Raw genomic sequence first — 20681 nt, 5'->3', positions numbered from 1 at the left:
GTATTGGTTAAAATAGATAATATAACGGTGTATTTGTAAATCTAATATTTATATTTGGTATCTTAAAAATAAAAAATCGATTTTGGTATTTAAAGTACCGAAAACTCCTGTATTTGACACTGAGTGCTAAAAACTCATTGCTGAGGTGTCGAATACGGTGAACATGTCATATTCAACACCTCATGTGCCGAATACAGGCCGACCCCGTTCACATCACGCTGGTCGGTGCTTTCGGCGTGACGGGTCACGTCGTGTCGCGTTGTTTTGCTTTTGCCGCCTTTTCAAATGTGTGTGCTCACTGCATGAAAAATGACAAGGGTGACGGATCATAACCGTCATGAGTGACAGGTCCCGCACTCGTCACCTCGAACATATCACTGATGACATGTAATAAGTGACGGGTAAGGACTCGTCACTATTAAGGTCATTCACTTATTAAGGTCATTAGTGACGGGTCACTTATGATTTGTTTGTGACCCGTCACTTATGACTGATATACGGTTTTCGCACTTTTTGGACACGAAAAAAAGTAATATATATATATATATATATATATATATATATATATATATATATATTTCACCCAAACTAATCCAACTCAGGCTATCACCACTCACCACGTGTCTCTACCTATTTTTCAGGCTATTTTTAGAATGTGCGTTCCGTGGGAATTGAACTCGCGACGGCCCCTCGTGCGCGTAGCTGCTTAACCACCTCAACCTCGCGTGCGTCCTGAAGGGACTCGGATAAAAGATCCTTTTAACTATTTTGCCGAGGGTCATAAGTGACGGGTCACAGTTATGACCTGTCATCAATATTAATTTTATAATAGATATAAAAACCAGTTGACTCGTAGTGCTTTCGGTTAAATGGTCATAACTTTTGCATACGGATTCTGGTTTCGACGTTTTTTTTGACTCTATGGACATCTACAGAAAAAGTTACATCTATTTCTCCCTCACTTTGTCGGGTTCGACGAATTTTTTGAGGCCTAAAACGGCTTGGAAGATTGAGTTCTCACCTCCGGAAGTTTCGCACCATTTTCGGAACAAGCGTTTGTGTCCATAGCCGTTACCTCTTACATCAAACTTGAGCAGAAATATACAATGGTTCATATTCTAGTGCTTCTGAAGTGAGAAAAAAATAAGAGAAAAATAAAATAAAATAATTTTTTTCAATATTTGGATTATTTTCTATATTTTTGAATAACGTCATTAGTGACGGGTCATAACTTGACCCGTCACTTATGACAGGCCTATGAGACCCGTCACCGATGAGTTAGTCATTGGTGACGGGTCAAATCTTGACCCGTCACCAATGACTGGCGTACGATGACCTATGAGTGATGAGTCGTTATTGGTGACGGGTCAAATTTTCACCCGTCACCAATGATTGGCATTAGTGACGGGTCACAACTATGACCCGTCACTTATGTAGTATCTCCTTTGTCTATTTTTCACGTAGTGGCTGCCGTGTTTCGCTATAAAATACGAGCGCGTTGTCGTGTTTTGTTATAAGGAGCCGCAGTGCGATCAGAGAGCAGACGAGCAGTGCGAGTAAGGGAGGAGAGGAGAGGAGGAGCAGCAGCGCAGCGCGTGGAGAGAAAAAACAGCACGAGGTGAGGAGTAGTAGCAACGCGAGGAGAGGAGGAGTAGTAGTGCGAGATACAGTAAGTCCTTAAATTATGTATTTAATTAATACTTGCAATAATAATAGTAATTAGAGTAAGTAGATTATTTAATTCTTTTAATTATATTTATATAATTATTTGCTTAGTTTGATTATATGAATTTGATTATTTGCTTAGTCAGTGTAATAGTAATTACATACCTATACACTCAGTTTATGCATCACCCTCCAGCCAATATAAATAACCCCATTCTCATCCATGGAGAGGCCACTCATTTCTCAGCTCTCTTAACTGTAATGTCTTCCTCAACTCCACCAAACCCATGCAAGAAACATTGGGGGATTTTTATCTCTAGGAGGTCGAACCGCCGATGTGTTTCTGTGGCAACCCTTGCAGGCTTTGTGAGTCCCAGGACTTCTCCTACACCTATAACCTATGTTTCTTCATGTGTGCCAACTATCAGTACGACAAACCTTGACATGGATTGTATGAGTACCTACCGGTATAGCGACGTATATAACTAATGTGACACTTTTCGTACAATTTCATGCACTGTCTTACTAATCTACCATCTTGTTTCATTTGTCCAGTCTTCTCCACCTATCTATGACTTCATGGAATGGCCGGATATAAAGAAAAATGTGCAACAAAAGTGTTGGGTCGACATGAGCACGTGGTGGAGCAGGGAAGCGTACGAACATCAGGAGTACGAGTAATAGCAGGAGGAATTACGGCTCAAGTGTCAGGAGAAGGAGCGCTCCGTGGCTGAGGCACATGAAGCAGAGAGGGAAAGGATGCGAGAGAGGGCTCATCGCACTAAAGCGGAGGGCCTCGATGCCCTGCGAGAGGGCAAATATCCTAGGGCACTCAGTAGAGAGCATCTATTGTAACCTAATCTATTTTTATTTCCTAAGGCATGTTTGGTTTAGTAGTGGCATGCTATTAAGTTAGTCTCTAGGCGTACTGTACAAGCCAACGTTTGTTATCGTCATCTTTTTATGGTTAGGGTCCATTCGCACAGCGATGAAAAACCTCATATCACATGTAATGTTTATCAGTGTATGTAACATCTATACCGGATTATATGATAATTATACTTCACAACTATTATTTTTTGATAAATTAGATTTTTATCCTCCTGACGATACTTTTCTAAAAAGTCACCTACACAAATACATTAAATGAATAATAAAATATCAACAAAATTACATTGAAACAAATTTACACACACTCACACATCCACTTTATTTATTCGCTCATGTCCTAATAAAACTAAATTGTGCTACAAAGGCACACCTCATATTTTATAGCGAAACACGGTAGCGCGTGGGTTAAAAAAAGCGATAAAAATGAAACGACATGACTGTCGCACCGAAAGCACCGACCCGATCCGACTTGAGCGGGGCTGGCCTGTATTTGGCACTTGAGGTGCCGAATACGGCCCTGTTCACCGTATTCGGCACATTAGGTGCCGAAAACTTCTATCGAATACAGGGAGTTTTTAGCGCATGAGGTGCCAAATACAGTGAACACAGTGCCGTATTTGGTATCTTATGTGTAGAATACATTTAGTATCTCAGGTACCATAATCAATTTTTCGGTATTTGAGATGTTAAATTCAGATACTAGATTTACAAATAAACTAATATATTATCTATTTTTAAATTTTTACCTACCAGCACAGCATCCACGGTACTGTCTGCCACGCACAGGCAGCGCGCCCCGGAACGAAGGACGGGAGGAGGCAGTGCCATCAATCGGACGTGTCAAAGAGCAGGTGCGGCACAATATAGGTACCGTGTTCCGATTCTTAAGACCGCCATAATGAAAATTTTTGCAAGACATAGATAGAGATATAGTAATAAATTAGAATCATGTTGAACGGTGGTGGTCATTTTATCTTTCTTATATCATACATGTTTTGTGGTTATGTAATAGATAGGGTCTTCACCATAAGCATTTTTTTTATAATAAGTGAGTGAGTAATCTATTGGTAGACGGAGTTCACATCGTAGTAAGAAGATTGTAATAATAATCGACCAAATGTAGAGGCTAAAATACTTTTGAGTAATTCTATTGTTAAAAAACCCGCTATACATGGGCCCTGGCTTAAGTACGTACCGGGCTAGCAACTGGTGCTACACAGAGCAGCAGCTTGTTCGATGTACGCAGCAGGGTGTGGTGCATGCCATGCATGCATGCATGCATGCATGTGAGACCGGACTGTGTGCACGGGATGGGAGCTAGATCGATGTAGTACTTAGACTACTAGTAGCTTGCATGTGCAGTCTGTTGCGTGATACAGCGATTGGCTCCCCGGTCGGCCGTGCGGGATGGGAGATCGATCATAGATGCATGCAATGCATGGCCTGCAACACAAATGCAGTGGAGATGTACAGGTTCTCGGTCCTACGTGGGGGTACTCATCGATGGATACAGAATGACGGACGGTGCTTTGCGCCTCCCGATGCCGCCCAGGACGGCTAGCATGAGCAATGTGTAAGTCCTACAACCACGACTGGAATCTACTCGTATAGAGAGCCACTAGGTGAGATCATATGCACCCCTAGTGTAGCATCGATGTTGATAGATGAGTAATAAATATTTCGATGATTAATGATAATTATATTATTGTAATTAATAAGTTTGTTTTGAAAAGTAATTAAAAGATTAATTTATAATAGTGTTAGTGATCTTGATCCTTTAATTAAATGATTGAGCGATCAAAGGAGGTAAACAACAAAATTAATGATCTTCTAGTTTTAAATGTTATATGGAGATGAAGAACACTTAGTGTAGCATAGATTATCTTTTATTCATTGACTGTACTATAAAAAAAGGTTAAGAATAGTAGTTTGATCTAATTAAACATGTCTAGATTTAGTTGGATGTACACTTATGAAATTCTAGCACTAGGTAGCTCAGAGAAACTCACGGATGAGTTAAAAAGAAGATATGACTTAAAGAAGTTTGAATTGAACCAGTTTTGAAAAAACTCTATATTTCGGATGGTCTGACGCTAAGGAGCTTGTACAAGCCGGAGTATTTGTTTATAAACGAGGCCTTAATGCCTGTACGCACTGGATGATCCGATAAGGTTAAGTTGACTACGTCAGAATATTTTTTAGAAGAACAATTCTGAGTTGTACACGCCGGATGGTCCGACGTCACTACTGCAAAATACCTCATCAGTGTTAGTTCAAAATCGCCATCGGTGGCGGGTTTTGAACCGACGTTGATTACTCGGCACTTATAGTCACTGACTATCAGTGCTAGGTATGGAATCGACACTGAAAATCACTGTCAGCGCTGGTTCCATTCACGAACCGACATTGATACTTATTATCAGTGTTAGTTCTAAAATAGAACCGGCATTGATAGATATTCAGCAGCCAAAAAGAATTGCACAATCCAAAATGCATCACATGCACATGCATCCATTTTTCTAAAGTTTAAGTCACGATAAACACTTAATACATTAATTCAAACTACAGTCATTTCTAAAATTACATCAAATACCATTACATGTATAGTTGATATCTAAAATTTCAACTTCAAATATAACATCAAAATGAAAAAGTGCATAAATGAGCGCGCTAGCTGTTGCTTCAAATGGAAGTTTCATTAGACTTCCGTAAATAACGAAACTGTTACTATCACACTGAAACTTAAGGTGTGACTGATATTTTCCTTCCCGGACCTTTATGTATTGAGGAACAAGTAATATGTACCCCCACTGCTGGGCAAGAAGAAAGATTGAAGTCAAGCTACAATCCATCCACATCCGAGTGTTCCAGTAAAAATCCTACAGACAAAGAGCAACAATATAGAGGAAAATTTTAATATTATTGAAATAATCCTAGCTACAAACTACAGGTTCATGTCACCAACCGTTTCAGCTGCATGTAACCGCGAGAGCCTAGGAGTCATTGCAAGCACATCCTCATTCTGTTCAAGCGCTTTCAATTTGAAATAGCTATAGTCCGGAAACATTATCCAAGTTGCAGGTTAACCGATTGTAGAAGCGCATGAACAACAGTTCTTCCAGCCATAAGTTTTTGGTCTGTTTCGGAGCTTGATGCTGTTAAAGTGATATATCCTTCTTTAGGAAAAGCAATGCTAAAAGAGATAGTGATCTTTATTTTATTATTATCAGTTAATGTGGTCGTCATCACAAGTATTGTGCCACCAAGTTCTGCAATAATGTTATGTAGCTGTTGTAGATAAGGAAGCATCTATATTAATCGACATGTTAGTTTCTGAATTTGTTAACTGCAAACTGCAATATTAACTGATCTTCTTATGATTTATACCAAAGGGATTTTCATCTCTGAGTATCTAGATGTACCTAAGACAAGTCATAGGTATGTCTACATGCCTAGAGAAAAAAACGCCAATGCCATATCAATTGGAACATGTGGATAATCTCGCAATTATGTCAAGTCATCAATTGCAGAATAAGAAAGTACCAAACTAGTTACTCACTGGGAAGTGATGGTAACATCTAAAACACCGGTATTGTGATAGACATCTAATATCATGACATACACATCTAACAATAAGCCAACATATTTTGAACTAAAAAACATATCTAATTTCAGGACCTAAATTGGCTAACAAAAATTGCTAACTATAATTTGCTAACTTGAATTTGAGAACTAACCCATGTATTTCGTTGCCCTCACGGGTAGGTAGGGGATACGCCGTTGAGGATCTGGAGGCCGGGAGTACGAGGGTGGTCATATGGACCTGGGCAGTAGGATAAGATAGAGCAGCTGCCTCCACGCTGCCTAGATATACGCCCTCCACCTCCACTGCCGATGCTGATCGCCATGGGGACGTCGAGGAGGCGACGGTGGGCCGACACACAACGAGGACGAGGAAGCGGCGGTCGGTGCGCAATGAGAAGGAGGAGGTGGTGGGTCGATGCACGACGAGGAGGCAACGAGCTGACGCGCGATGAGGAGGCTACAGACAGGGAGGAGGCGGTGGTCGGGAAGGAGGAGCGACGTCAGGCTGAATGGAGCAAACGAGGACAGTGGCTAAATGCTGGATATACATATAACAAAGGCATCAGTGCCGATTCTACTTCCTACCGGCAGTGATAGTGACTATCAGTGCCATTTCTTAGAGCCTCAATCGTGGTTCGCGCGCAGGAGTTTAAGAACCGACACTGATACATCAACAGTACCGATTACGCTCGAACCGACACTGATGAGGCGCTACTTATGACATGTTCTGTAGTTGTACATACACATCAGAGACATCGCCGGAGTAAAGTTCAGTGGAAGATAATCTTGCACACACCAGATGGTCCAGAATATGTATCGGAGGATTCAGTGGCTGTAACGGCTAGTCCAGGGTGGATGATTCACATCAGATGGTTCGATGTCTGGATCTTGAGTACATCGGATCATTCGGTGTTCACTAAAAAAGTGGGTGGTTGGGCAATAGCTAGTTTTAGACCTCTAGCCTATAAATGATCTGATGTTCATGAAAAATGTGGGTGGTTGAGCAACAGCTAGTTTTGAACCTCTAGCCTATAAATACCCCCTCATTTCATCTCAGTGGTATCTGTTGCGAGCCACCAGAGCTGAAACATTTAGTGTATGATCAAGAGGTAAGAGAGTACTCTAGAGTGATTTGCAAAGTTCTTAATTGAATATTACAGATATCATTAGTGCAAGGAGAGTAGCAAGTGTGCATCTAGCTATAGTCTAGGCTTGATTTGAGTCAAGTAAAGCTATTGGCTTGTTACTCTTGGTGGTTGGCAACACCTAGCTGATCGTTGTGATTGGAGGTGTCTTGATGAGCTCTTGGAGTTCTTGTGGGAGCCCTAAAAGGAAGCTTTGTGGTTGGTTTGAAGCCCGTCAGTCTGAAGATAGAGAAATGACTATCACTATGGAGCACTTGAATGTTGGTAACTTATTGGGGAGCGGTATCCTTAGTGGATGTTCGAACGAGGATTATGGGAGAGTGCCAACTCCTCGATACATCGAGAAAAAAATTCGGTGTATCTTGCCCATTTCTTTTCTTTCTTGCATTTACTATCTTGCAAGCTAATGTTCCACACTTATTTTCTTGTTGTAGCTTGCATATTTTCTTGCTTAGCATTCTATCAAATTTGGTTGTTATAGTTATTTTACTATTCATCTAGGATAAGGTTGTTTACTTGTTATAGAGTTCGGTTGAAATAATTTTAATTAGAGCTCAATTCAAGAGGGCCATTCGGTCCTTTCACCTAGCCCTCAGGAACCTTCAGTGCATGATTTTATAGCCACTCGAGGACATGTGAAGTCACACATGAGTTTATAGGGGAAAAAAAGAAAAGATAATCTCTGACCCCGCATCGTCCTGAATGGTGACTCAGGGGGACGACTCCTTCACCGCCTAGCCTCCCTCCTCGTGGCCCGGTGTGGTCACCACCATCGGCCAGCTGAGGCGGTTGCGGCCAGCGTTGGAACCAAGCAGCGTCATGTGCGCCTTCTCTTTCCCTCTCTCCCATCTTCTACACCTTCTCTCCCACCAATAAGACTTGCACTCGCCGGTGTCTCCAGTGGAAGCCATGGCTATTACGGCCATTGGTAGCAACGGATCCGGTGCCTCCATGGCCGGATCCGATGCCTCGCGACCAGATGACATAGTGGTGGTTGACAACATGGGCAAGGTGCATGCTCATGGGTGGTAGTGGTGACCGAATGATGCAGAGACATCCATGCCTTGGCTAGTGTGTGGCGATGACGATCTTTCATTGTTGCCTTTGTTCCACGACGTTGTGGGCAGTTGACGGCTAGGTTCAGCTGCCAGATACACCAGCTGGCCTGTAGTTCCATGCGGGTCAGCCTGAATACAAGCGACTATTCCTTCGTTGGGTCATCGATCTGCGGCTACCGGGGCTTCGTTGTTGTGGTCTTCCATTGGTGGACTTGTGGCTGTTGGTGGCAGCCCTCGTCGCCTATGGCGCCTCAGATCTTTTCTTGCAGGTCCGGCTCCTACTCTGCGTTGGGATTGTGGCTCCTTTCCATCCCACGGTGCCTACCTCCTGGCCTCCCAACATTGTCCACGCCCCTCCCATTGTAGTATCTGTCTCCCATCCCGTGCACACAGTCCGGTCTCGAAGAAGCACCATATTTTTAGGAATATGGGAGAAGCAGCACAACCTTACTCGGATGCCACTCCTCAAAGACCAAGTCTACTCGGACTCTAGGATGATTTCTAGTCGTGGTCATGGTCGAAGTCGTGGTCGTGGTCGAAGTAAAGTTCCAGGACAGCACGTCAGTAAAACAGGCATAACTCTCTTATAAGAAGTCCGTTTTAGGCAATCTTGGACATTCTGAAAATCTTACGACGAGCCCTTTCCAATGGATATGAGCTTGACCAAATATTCCTTATAGTTTAGTCAGAATCAAAGGAATAAGGTGCTGCCTCACCGTTTTGAACCCTATCGGGTTTTGTAATCGTGTCGGAGTCGGAGTCCAGGTTGTGCACGCCTCTCTCCACGGTTACACAACCCTAGGTCGACCTCCTCGCGCCCGCTATATATACATAGTATTCATCATAGTTTAGGCTTGGGTTTAGCTTAGATTATTCTATTTAATACAGTTTCGCCGTTTATCGGTTTGTTGAACCCCAAACTCGAGTGCTTCATTGTAATTAGCAATATTCAGATTGCATCTACCTGTTCTTGCTTGTGTTCTTGATTCGCTTGCAGGAAAAGCCTTCTTGGCGAGGTCAATCATGTCTTGGCACGGTTGATAACCATGGAGTAGTGTAGTGGTTGCGAGGGTTCTTGATCTATTCTGATCGGAGCCTTTGGATCATCAACGTCGAAACTCCACTAATCGACTTATCATATTACCTTCGAAAGATCGGGCGTGCCCTCATCAGTGGGACACCTTGAATGAGATCCCAAGGATCCCAATGTTCTGTAGTCAATGGACACTGACAGTGACACGAGTGGTGACGACTGCTTCCTTGACAGCAAAAGCAGCCGAATAGATTGATTCGTGTTTATGGCTGGAGGAACCAGGGTCCCACCTGTCAATCTGATGGTGGTAGATCCTAACACCATGGTGAATAACGGCACAAAAATCCTAGAGGATCCAGCGACAGCGACAGCGGCCACCAACACTGGCAATGCTGGAGATATACTACCGAGGAAATTTGTAGCCAGAGCTCTATACGCTCCTAGTACCATCGATCATCGATGAATCACAGGAGGACCGATGCCTCCTGGTCTTCAATAATGGCTTCCAATGGGCACATCTCCACCATCACCGGTCCTGAGATCGAGGCTCAGGGTAGCCATCATGAGGCTTCACCGGCTCGCCCGCAACCGAGCCTCAGTAGTGGCATTTTTAGCACTCCATATGCTAATATCTAGGGAGCTCATCTGATCCTTAGATCCCTTATGAAGTTGGATCCGATGAATCCTTTAACCCCTATGGTTAATCAGGTCAGGACCCTACTCGATGCGGCTCAGATCCAAGTTGCTCGAGCTAACAATCCTGGCACCTCTAGGCCCCCAGCTGACAAGTTGCTAGTTCAAGGAGCCACGGACACGGACACTCTCAAGTAGAAGGGTCACAAGTAGGCAGCTTGGGAGGTCGACCCAAAATACAACATTGTAGGTCGAACTGTAGCTGCCCTGTCCATGAGCGTAGGAATCAGGGGGACCTAAGGAATCTCATCCCTTACAATAGACATGACTTGCGGGAGGTTATCAATAACAACCGTGAGGAAGCTGTGAGGATGATCAATGCTACAACGATCGCAGATATCCAGGACGGAATGGTCGACATGACTCCCCTATTTGAAGGGACAGGCATGATAGTCCTTCTCCTCCGCCTCCTAAGGAATTCAATGGAGGTTGCGACGCCTTCATCCCAGAGCTCCACTCAATATGGTTGCTCGAGAAGTTCAAGACGGGCCCGATCCAAAAGTACGACAGGAAGACCAACCCCAACAAGTGGTTATAGATCTATACCTCAGTTATCCGAGCAGCGGGTTGAATTAACAAGGTAGTGGCCAATAACTAGCTAACCCCGCACTTGATGGACCGACGAGGTCCTGGTTGTTGAACCTGCCTCCCAACTCGATCCTATCATGGGCCGAGTTGAAGGCTTAGTTCATAGCCAACTTTCAGGGTACTATCGAGCGCACAGGAATGGTGAACGATCTCCATCAATTGAACCAAGGAAAGGATGAGTCCCTCTGAGACTTCATCTGACAATTCAGTGACAGGCGAAACAAGAACACAGATCTAGTCAAGAGGAAAGGATAAGTCCCTCTGAGACTTCATCTGACCTCTCGGATATTTTTGATGAATCGGTCATCATCGCCTTCAAGAGTGGCGTCAAGAACACAGATCTAGTCGGGAAGCTTACTACCTGGAAGATCCAGACGGTCAAGGAGCTCTTTGAGTTGGCCGACAAATCTGCAAAGTAAGCCGAAGCTCAGGCACCTGCCGAAAACCCTTAGCCTAGCAAGGACAGTCCCGAGTCCTTGAAGAACGATGGAAGAAGGCAAGCCTAGTGACAAGTGCAAGCATCCTGACACAACCGTAACCGCAATTGATAGGAGAAAGTTGCACAACACCAGGGACAGTAAAGGCCTGAGTCGAGGTGGCAAGAAGTGGTGCCCCATTCATCAGACCAATCAACATGACTTTGACGAATGCTACGTCCTCAAAAAGAAGGTAGAAGAAATGCTCAAAGCTGTTACTATCGAGCACCATGGTAAATAGACTAAGCTAGATGCTAAAGGTGATGAGCCCAAATTCCACGAGCCTGACCAAAGTTTGGCACACATGTTTGGAGGATCCACCGCGTTCGAATGAAAAGGACAATACAAGGCGATCGAACGGGAGGTCAACCTGGCTCTCATCGGGTCTACTTGGTACCTCACATGGTCGGAAGTTCCGATTACCTTCAACCAAGTCAACCATCTTCCCATGGTCCCACATCCTGGTCGATATCTAGTTGTGGTACAGTTGACTCCTCAACATCAAAGTTTCTCGAACACTAGTTGATGGTGGTAGTTCGCTAACCCTATCTTCGCCAAGACTTTAGATAAGATGGGTATTGAGAGGTCAGAGCTCAAGAAGGGAGTCGAGCCTTACCATGGCATAACTCCCAATTCATCGATGATGCCCCTTGGCCAGATCGAGTTGCCAGTTACGTTTGGCACGCCCGACAACTTCCGCACAAAGAAGCTTACCTTCAACGTCATGGATTTTGAGATGACGTACAATGTAATCCTAAGCCATGCAATGCTGGGCAAGTTCATGGCTATCGTGCACTATGCGTACCAGACACTTAAGATCCCAAGCCCTAAAGAGGGCATAACGGTCAAAGGAGATCAACGAGCAGCAATCAAGTGCGATAAATGGAGCCTGGATATGGCCAAACACTTTAGTCGATCATCAATTACTTCAAGGTGGGCTTTATTCAAGAAGTTTGTCATCCTACGTGCCTCGCAAATCCTGTCCTCGTCAAGAAGGCTAATGGTAGGTTGAGAATCTGTGTCGACTTCACTGACCTCAACAAAGCCTACCCCAAGGAACCTTTTCTTCAATCGCGCATCTACCAGAAGTCGACTCCATGGCAGGTTGTGCGTTGCTTTGTTTTTTATATGCCTACTCGGGGTATCACCAAATCAGCATGGGAGTTGACGATGAGGAGAAAATTGCCTTGACTACTCCTTTCAGTGTATTTTGTTATGTAAAGATGAATTTTGGTTTGAAGAATACTAGTGCTACATATCGAATATGTATCCAGAATTGTCTACAACACCAGATTTGGTGCAATGTAGAAGCTTATGTCGATGATAGTTTAGTCAAGTCTAGGACCAAAGATGCATTGATTATTGACCTCAAGCAAACATTTGATAACCTTAGGAAGTATCGCATGATGCTCAACCTTGAAAAGTGCACGTTTAGCGTGCCATCTGGCAAGCTTCTTGGCTTCCTATTGTCAAGTTGATGCATTGAGGCTATTCCAAGCAAAATTGAGGCTCTCAACCAAATGCGGTCACCTCGAGTGCTGAAAGAGGTTCAGAAGCTGACAGGATGCATAGCAACCCTTAGTCGATTCATTTTTAGGATGGGAGAATGAGGGATGCCATTCTTTAAGCTACTAAAGAAACATGACCGATTCAAGTGGATGGAACAAGTGAAGAATGCCTTCAAGGACTTAGAAAGGTATTTATCATCTCCGTTAATTCTTACCCCGCCTAATGAAATAGAGGAGCTCTTTTTGTAGATTGCAGCTATCCCACAAGTTGTAAGCACAGTTCTGGTGGTTGATCAGGAATGCCTTGAGAAAAAGGCAAGGTCCAGAAACCTGTTTAGTACGTGAGTGAAGTCCTACATGATGCGAAACTGTGATACCCACAAGTACAAAAGTTGCTTTATGCAGTCTTGATGTCTTCCCGGAAGCTACGACACTACTTTCAAGCGCATAAAGTCATTGTCGTGATAACGTATCCATTAAAGGATGACATATGCAATAGGGAGGCTACTAGATGAATCGCCCAATGGGCGTTTGAATTCAATGAGTTTGACATATATTATGCACCACGCACAAGTGTGAAGTTGAGAGTACTGACGAAATTGATCATCGAATGGACAAGCATTGACAAAACTAAGCCAAATGTGGTCAAGGAACACTGGACACTCTTCTTTGATGGATCGCTCACACTTCAAGGCTCGGGGATGGCATCATACTCAAATCTCCAATGGGCGACGAACTCAGGTACATTGTTTAATTATATTTTAAAGCTTCCAACAATGTTGCAGAATATGTGGGACTGGTAAATAGCCTCTGCATAGCTGTGTCACTTGGAATCAGGTGACTTCTCATGAAACGGGACTCATAGCTAGTCGTAAACCAAGTGCAAAAGGAGTACCAGTGCTCGGACAACAAATGACAGCTTACTTGTATGAGCTGCACAAGCTTACAAAAAAGTTTGAAGGCCTAAAAGTAACGCACATCAGAAGGAGTGATAACTCTGATGTGGATGAACTTGCTAGACTCACTTCTTCTCGAGCACTAGTGCCAATAGGAGTCTTCATTGAGAAACTCCTCAGACCATCTATCCCGACAGTTCGGCGAACGGATACTGCCCAACACGACCAGTGATCTGGCCAGGTCAGCGAGGCAGAAACCACAGACACGGTAGCTGCACTACTTGAATGCGAGATGACTTGGATGACTTCGTACCAAGCCTATCTCGAAGGTAGAGACATCCCTAACAATGATGTGTTTACAGAGAAAATTGCTTGTAGGTCCAAGCTATATGCTTTGGTAGACGACAAGCTCTACCGAAAGGGGAATAACGAAATCTTGATGAAGTGCATCACTCAGAAAGAGGGCAATAAATTATTGCTCCATATCCATGGAGGCATGTGTGGGAATCATGCGTCTTATCGCACCTTGGTCAGAAAAGCTTTCCGCTATGGATTCTATTGGCCGACTGCCCTCTAGAATGCTTTCGAGCAGGTCAAAAAGTGCAAGAGTTGCCAATTTTTCTGAAGGCAGACCACTTGATCAGCCTAAGCTCTGCAAACAATTCCTCTTTCTTGGTCTTCCTCTATTTGGGGCTTGGATATCCTGGGAATGTTTCTAAGGGCCCAAGGTGGTTACAAGTTCCTATTCGTGGTTATCGACACATTCACTAAGTGGATTGAGGCCAAACCCATTGAGAAGATAACCATAGAAGCGGCTAAGAAATTCATGAGGAGCATAATTACCTGATTCGAAATTCTACATCGGATAATTACAGAAAATGGTACCTAGTTCAAAAGTGGGACCTTTATTGTGTTATGTGAAGAATTCGGCATTAAAACTCATTTTGCCTGTATAGCTTACCCCTGAAGCAACGGTCAGGTTGAGCGCACTAATGGTATAGTCTTGTAGGGCCTAAAAACTAGGGTTTTCGACAGGCTAAAGGCCTACTAGAAACGATGGGTGAAAGAGCTTCCCTCGGTATTATAGGACATTCGTACCTCGACTAACAGGGCCATCGATGAAACTCTATTTTTTTAGTCTATGGAGCAGAAGGAGTGCTCCTGACTAAATCACAGTTCGGATCACCTCGAGTGGAAAACTATTCGGTGGAGGGGTCAGAAAAAGTTACAAGCAGATGACATTAATTTACTGGAGGAGTTCCGTGATCGAGCATTCATTTGAGTGGCTAACTATTAGCAAGCGTTGCGTAGATATCATAGTCAGAAAGTCCAACCCAGAAGACTCGCTACTGGAGATCTAGTCCTACGAAAGATGCAGAAACAGGCCCGACGCCATAAGTTATCACCTAAGTGGGAAGGATCCTATATAGTAGTTGAAGTTACTCGACTTGGATAAGCACGATTATCTACTACAAACGGTGAGATACTAGAGAATTTGTGGCACATCGATCAACTCTGACAGTTCCATTCATAAATAAGGTAAGTTACAGGTAAGTCGATTACATTCGATGAGATTAACTAACCTATTACATACTTTTCCTATCGACCTATGTGGCAAATAGTGAAAATCCACCACCTCCAAGAGTTCAGAATCGTGTGGACCCCTATTTGCCTTTGGACGAATCGAGAAACCTTCTGTATTCTTTCCTGGGGTGGCAGCTGATAACTTTGGGAATCGGACGTTGGCCAAATAAGCCAAGAAAAATGGCCAACGTAAAGATCATGCTAGAGCTGCTGACCAGTGCCGACAAGACTGACGGACCCTCCACGGGCTGTGGAGACAATTTGGCGGTTATCGACGAAAGAGACGACCGCACTTTCTCCGCCGCCAGGAGCTAGGGAGCTTCATCGCCGATAGTTGCAGATTCTTTGTGCGGCATAAGCGGAAATGAAGCATGGCATCTACCAAGAGAGGGGCTGACCATCCTCAGGTGATTCTTTGTGCTCTGTTCCTCTAGGCCCCTCACTCAATTCCTCCTCGTCCGAAGAAATGATGATGACGCGAGAGGCTTCGGGGAGAGAATTCCTATATTATACCAGGCAAGGCAATGGAGGGAAGGCCATGGCTTCAAGGTTTACAAGTTCTACCAGGCAAGGCAAAGGAAAAAATGGGGGAGATAAAGTAAAGATAAACGGCCTCAGGTTCCTGCTATTTATAGATGTGGAAACAGATCATACTATGTAAACGGAGCCATCAAGATCCGAAATGATAGCGTGTTCGAGAACGCCTCAGTCGCCCTACGCACCCAGCAGAAGTCGAGACATCGTGGGTGTGTTATCACCCGTCTAATCTATGCAAAGAGGGATGTATCATCGTTATGATGCATCAAATCAAAAGTTGCAGTGAAAACGAGCACGAATGGAAGTGGGGCTTTAATGCTCGTCTACCCATCTGCTCGAGTTTACTTGGTGACAACTACATAGTTGTAATCCAAAGCTTTGGGGCTAAGGCCATCGAGTTTACGGTGGAGAATGGTGTGTTGATGTTTATGCTCTACTCTCCACTCGATTTCGACATCGAGTAGAGAGTCAGGGGCTACATCATGCATTTTTTATGCTTACGCTCTACTCTCCACTCGATTATTGCATCAAGCGCAGAGTCGGGGGTACATCATACTTTTTCAATGCTTTTGGTTCACTATTTGTCTGGTTATTACGCCATTCAAAAGGCTAGGAGTTACATTGTATAATATTAGCACTTATGCTTCACTATATACTCGAATCCAGTCATTAAGTAAGAGACAAGGGCCAAGTCAAGTATGACATATGGTTTACTCTCTGTTTCAATTATCACATGAAATAAAGAGTCGGGGGCTACATCGCATACTTTTGATGCTAAGGCTTTACTCTTCATTCTGTTCTGTCATTGAGTAGAAAGTCAAGGGCTATGCTATAAGTACAGGTATGTTCTTTCTTACTCTCTACTTGAGAATTTTTCTCCTTGACCAGAGAGTCGGGAACTACATACTAATACCATATTCTTTTGTAAGTATTTTAGAAAAAGTTGATCTGGCTCTGCGTTGATCACGTTGGATAGAACCAACGAAGGCATGTGTTGGGTCGATTGCAGACAATTACACCTCATAAGGCATAATGGTACCGAGATTATTAAACATCTCATGCCTAACGGCCAACAAAGGTTCTAAAAGTCCTAGTCGGTCCATGTTTACTCTCTAACGAGTTCTTATTTGTATGATTGATCAAACACGCAAATCTGTAAAAGTTTGCAAAAGTCCATCATGTGTTTTGTTTCTAGTTTTATACTAGTCTTTTCCTTATTCCTTTTTTGGCCATGTAAAGTAATTACTCGAGGATCGTGCATCTAATGGCTTGTTTAATTGAGTTTTCAGGTATTAATGGATGTATAGTTGAACAATCTCAAAGGAGGCAATATCATGTGCTAGTCAATTCTTGCATCTATTCATGATAACTCTGTTTCATCGACATGGAAATAGTAGCAATAGCATATTAGATTAAGCAAAATATCAGTAATATGCTCTTACAATCACCAGTCAAAATCATACCATGAGACCTATTACATATCTTAGGGGAAAGCCTTGGCAACAGCCACCTACAAGAACGCCACTTAAAATTCCCTTCAAGGGACTTGAGCATCCTGGAAACTGTATTGTGGTAAGAAATCTCAAGCACTGAGTACTCATCCTGGTTGTTTGACGAGCTCGTTCGGTGGAAGTCCAAAATTTGGCCAGGATGGGTAATCCTGGGTACTGGTGGAACCACCTCAGAAGTTAAGCCCAGTAGGATTGTTCTTTCCTTCATCCAGGGGACTGTTTTCCAATCTAGCGGCTCCCAGATGTTATTGCCACAGATATGAATGGAAATTGGCGTTGAGGCATTGTGCTTAGTGGAGTCGTCAATTTGGTCACCCTAGGATCTCAAGAAAAAGGCGTGGGTCTTGTCCAAGATGAGCTGGGTACCCCCCATACCAAGTTGCCAAAGCTCGAACTCAGGCATCGACTGCGCCAATGTTGCTATGGCTCTATATGGATCTCCTGAGGTGATTCCATCCCAAAAATCTGCAATGCGCCACTAGAATTAACTATTGGAGATCTGGAACCACCGCAGCGGCCCATTGACAAGATATACGTTCACACCCTTTGTCATTTGGGGACGGAAGCACGACATTTTCAGAACAACGATTATGAATAGCCTTCTGTTCCTTCGTACCATGCATCCCACCAGGTTCACCCAGAATGCATCATAGGAGAGCGGCGGATGATCGGAAAACCATCCCGTCATCGGATTCAATACCCTACCTTTGTTCTGATGCCCTCATTCGATGACGATCAAGAGCCCACTCGAGGCCCTGATCATCTCCTAGCTGTCACCAACTAAACCTCGAAAATGGAGGTTGAAGACTGCTTTGCTTCCCAGATGATGCACCTCCACCAAGCCATCATTGTGCATGGATGGCCCTTTCAAGATCCATGGTGTGAACTCAGCCATCCTGCGCACTTCACATCAGGTGGAGTAGATGCAATGGAAAAAGGCAAAATCTTCCGACTGCGGTACTTTGTTAGAAATGAGGTCCAGCACTCCCAATGGTAAAGCCACTCAATCAAGATTCCCCTCCATAAGGGGGAGGAACAAAAGTTTCTTGAGAAAAAGTAGACAATGCCGAAAAGCTTTGGAGAAGAAATCCAAGAGCGAGAGTCTGGCGGAAGTAGAAAAGATGAGGCGATGGAGTTGGTTTCTCCTCGAGGGAATAAGTAGGCATTATCTCCAGCTCAAATTCAGAAAACAATTCCGCTTCGGCAACTACTACCATCTCTGTGACGCCTCGATCAGAGTGAAAGGCGGAGTGGTAATATCGTACAAATATCTACAAGCCCGTCCAACTTTTGCAAGGCATTAAATGCACATATATCCATCAGTTCAAATTTTGAAACTTTCTTTAACTCTACTCAGAATCAGGTGTCGACTAATCGAGCATTTAGTCTTTTCTTGAGCTTCGAGTGCAGTCAACAGCACTGCGCTCGACCCAATTGTGTTTTCACTCGATATTCAGAATAGGATCTATTCGTACTTGATTCTCTCGACTGCAATCCTGAACCACCTTACTCAACCAGGCTAAGACTTGGCGGTACTCGAGTGGGGAATTGCAAAAACCCTTCCTCTCGAGCAAAACTAGGGGGGCTACTGTCGAATATCTAAATATATGGTATATACGCATAAAGAGTATACCATACACGAATAAGATATGTCGTGTGCATGTTTAATAACTCTGGATATTATGGAACCAGATCTACGGTACCTGATACTCCCGGAGATCTAGTAGGCATATACTAGCAAGGTCTCAATTGGTTACCTAACTCGAGAAAAACTAGTATCCAAGCCGGGTTTATCTGATCTTTCTTGGTGGACAAGATGAAGGATTCCTTATCGACTACAGTGAGATAGAAGGTGGTACAAAACCCCTATATATAAGGCGGGCATCTAGACCCCCGAGAGACTCTCTTTTCCCAGAGGAGGACAACTCATCTGCAACTCGATGCAAGCACTAGGGCCACAGGAGATACTCGGTGACTTCCTCATTAGTCTAATTTAGATCTCATCTACTCATTGTAATAGATCTAGATACCTTACTTGTACTCAAGTAAGTACAGATACATCATCGACCACACAGGACATAGGGTATTACTCCAATTGGGGCCTAAACCTGTATACATCGTATGTGACTCATCTCTGAATCACAAAAATAACCCCGTTATTCTTACAGAGATATTGTTAGGGAAAAACCCTCGACAAAGCTAAAGTTGAATTTGTCTGATCGCTTCCATTAGTTCTTGATAGTGGTTTCACTGTTAGGCTGCATAATGTAGTTGTCTGATCGCTTCCATTATTTCAGTTTTGATGTTGGACGATGATAGTTTTCATTGTAATTTTGGAGACAATAAAGTTTAACTCATATGTTATTTGTCTTGCCATTCGATAACACAAACTTTATATGCTTCCTCATAATGAATCATCTGTGTCTATGAATGTCTATGATGTAAGCCATAAGACAAAAAGAATACAATTAATGAGACTTCTTCGAAATTGTGGCATTGTCGTTTAGGCCACATTTCGAGGCAGAGAATATAATGTCTCATTAAGGAGGAGATTTTTTTTGGGGGTGATCCCTGACACTGAATCTAGGGTATACGAGATGACGGGCGCGTTGATCTACATTTCTTGCGGGTGTGTATCAAACAAACTCACGAACACAAAGATTTATCTAGGTTCAGGCCTCCTGTGAGATAATAGCCCTACGTCCCGTGTATTTTCTTATGGATTTAGAGAACTTGATACAGAGTGTTCCCCGTCTCCCTTCTCAAACACTCCTCGTTCCTTTATATAGCAGGACAAAGAGGAATATTACAAATAGATCGTGCGAATCCTAGCGACAGACCTACCCCAGATGAAGCCAACTACCCCTAGCCCATCATGATGTTGGATAGGCATGCTGTGAGGAACCATCCAAACAATATTTGAATTAATCATTAAGTCGATCATTTACTTAATCACGACTTCAACGATTCACCCGAGTACCACTCCGGTAGTCCCGGCACGTGTTTTGTGCCCAAGATCGAAACACATGCCTTCCAACAATTAGCATCACAATATAGCTTAAGAAATAGCAAGTAATTAACATTTATATTACAAGTTCTTTAAACATGCAACAGTTTCTAACAATTTACAGCAAAAGGGAAATAACAACTACGTAGCGGAAGAAACCTATACAACAAAAGAGAGAACGGCGCCACATGCCCTTAGGCACCGTCCCAAAAGCACAACCTCCTAGAGTAGGATGAACTACTCTTGCCCGCCACCCTGATCGGCAAGCATGAAGTAGCCAAAGACAGTCTCTTCCTCGACATCAGCAATACCTGCATCAACTTAAGGGCAGCAATCTGAGTACGAAGGTACTCGCAAGACTTACACAATATGGGTATATAATATTCCGACTCCAAGGATTATGCATTGAGTTGTTAGCAAGGACAACCCATAAGGTTAAGTGAAACATATGCGGCAAGCAACCTAGACATATATGTGTGAGCACCTATATTTAACCAAACATGC

This window comes from Phragmites australis, chromosome 13 (assembly GCF_958298935.1).
Source record: "Phragmites australis chromosome 13, lpPhrAust1.1, whole genome shotgun sequence".
Classification (NCBI taxonomy): Eukaryota; Viridiplantae; Streptophyta; class Magnoliopsida; order Poales; family Poaceae; genus Phragmites; species Phragmites australis.
Note: the sequence above shows the minus strand (reverse complement) of the source record.